We start from the raw sequence: 2,500 nt of genomic DNA, 5'->3' as shown, positions 1-2,500 counted from the left end.
ACACGTACACGGGACCGGCAGGGACAAGGCTGCACGATATCCCGTCAAGCTGACCATGTGCGAAACGATACGTACTTTTCTGCAACCCGAACGGCCCTTGGGCCGTCGGATCAGAATTTGGCACGATTCGTACACGGGACCGACGGGACAACGCGGCACGAGATCACATCGACCTGACCGTGTGCGGACACGATACGTACTTTTCTGCAACCCGAACAGCCGTTCGACCGACGGATCAGAATTTGGCATGAGTCGTACACGGGACAGGAGAACGACGGGACATCCGAGCCAACGTTTGGGAAAAGCAAGGGTTACGGGAGAAACGGGAGGTTTGCATATGATTTCATATGCAAACCCACCGATTTCCCACACCCAAGCAGGGAGGAGCCCCCTCCTCCCCAATATACCCGAGGGTTTTAGCCCCCCTTGGGACCCCTGCCCTTCGTTTGTGAAGAAGGGGTACACTGTTTTTCCCCGGATCCCCGTTTACACGTTTTTTGGCCCGTATGGCCGTACATGCATCCGTCCATGCCACGTACATGGTTTTCACCCGTTTTCCATGGTGCGCGCCCAGTTTTTTGCAACACGGCCCCCGTGCCCGTTTTTTCCCATTTCCTCACGTTCACGTTTTTTGGCCCGTGTGGCCGTACGTGCACCCGTTCATGCCACGCACATGGTTTTCACCAGTTTTCCATGGTGCGCGCCCAGTTTTTTGCAACACGGCCGTCGTACCCCGTGTTTCCCCGTTTCCTCAAGTTCACGTTTTTTGGCCCGTGTGCCCGTACGTTCATCCGTCCATGCCACGAACAAGGTTTTCACCCGTTTTCCATGGCGCGCCCAGTTTTTTGCAACACGGCCGTCGTACCCCGTTCTTTCCCGTTTCCTCACATTCACGTTTTTTGGCCCGTGTGCCCGTACGTGCATCCGTCCATTCCACGCACATGGTTTTCCCCTGTTTTCCATGGTGCGCGCCCAGTTTTTTGCAACACGGCCGCCGTACCCGTTTTTTCCCCGTTTCCTCACGTTCACGTTTTCTGGCCCGTGTGCCCGTACGTGCATCCGTCCATGCCACGCACATGGTTTGCCCCAGTTTTCCATCGTGCGCGCCCAGTTTATTGCAACACGGCCCCGTACCCGTTTTTCCCGTTTCCTCACGTTCACGTTTTTTGGCCCGTGCGCCCGTACGTGTATCCTTCCATGCCACGCACAAGGTTTTCACCCGTTTTCCATGGTGCGCGCCCAGTTTTTGTAACACGGCCCTCATACCACGTGTTTCCCCGTTTCCTCAAGTTCACGTTTTTTGGCCCGTGTGCCCGTACGTTCATCCGTCCATGCCACGCACATGGTTTTCACCCGTTTTCCATGGCGCGCGCCCAGTTTTTTGCAACACGGCCGTCGTACCCCGTTCTTTCCCGTTTCCTCACGTTCACGTTTTTTGGCCCGTGTGCCCGTACGTGCATCCGCCCACTCCACGCACATGGTTTTCCCCTGTTTTCCATGGTGCGCGCCCAGCTTTTTGCAACACGGCCGCCCTACCCGTTTTTCCCGTTTCCTCACGTTCACGTTTTTTGGCCCGTGTGCCCGTACGTGCATCCGTCCATGCCACGAACAAGGTTTTCACCCGTTTTCCATGGCGCGCCCAGTTTTTTGCAACACGGCCCCGTACCCGTTTTTCCCGTTTCCTCACGTTCACGTTTTTTGGCCCGTGTGCCCGTACGTGCATCCTTCCATGCCACGCACATGGTTTTCACCCGTTTTCCATGGCGCGCGCCCTGTTTTATGCAACACGGCCGTCGTACCCCGTTCTTTCCCGTTCCCTCAGGTTCACGTTTTTTGCCACGTCTGCCCGTACGTGAATCCGTCCATGCCACGCACATGGTTTTCCCCTGTTTTCCATGGTGCGCGCCCGTTTTTTGCAACACGTCCGCCCTGCCCGTTTTTTCCCGTTTCCTCACGTTCACGTTTTTTGGCCCGTGTGCCCGTACGTGCATCCGTCCATGACACGCACATGGTTTGCCCCAGTTTTCCATGGTGCGCGCCCAGTTTGTTGCAACACGGCCCCGTACCCGTTTTTCCCGTTTCCTCACGTTCACGTTTTTTGGCACGTGTGCCCGTACGTGCATCCTTCCATGCCACGCACAAGGTTTTCACCCGTTTTCCATGGTGCGCGCCCAGTTTTTTGCAAAACGGCCGTCATACCCCGTGTTTCCCCGTTTCCTCAAGTTCACGTTTTTTGGCTCGTGTGCCCGTACGTTCATCCGTCCATGCCACGCACATGGTTTTCACCCGTTTTCCATGGCGCGCGCCCAGTTTTTTGCAACACGGCCGTCGTACCCCGTTTCCTCGCGTTCACGTTTTTTCGCCCGTGTGCCCGTACGTGCATCCGTCCATTCCACGCACATTGTTTTCCCCTGTTTTCCATGGTGCGCGCCCAGTTTTTTGCAACACGGCCGCCTTACCCGTTTTTCGGTGCGCCCCGTGTCATCGTACGTGGTTTCGT

This window comes from Hordeum vulgare, unplaced genomic scaffold, assembly GCF_904849725.1.
Source record: "Hordeum vulgare subsp. vulgare unplaced genomic scaffold, MorexV3_pseudomolecules_assembly, whole genome shotgun sequence".
Classification (NCBI taxonomy): domain Eukaryota; kingdom Viridiplantae; phylum Streptophyta; class Magnoliopsida; order Poales; family Poaceae; genus Hordeum; species Hordeum vulgare.
The sequence above is the reverse complement of the archived record's forward strand: the minus strand, read 5'-3'. Positions refer to the sequence as shown.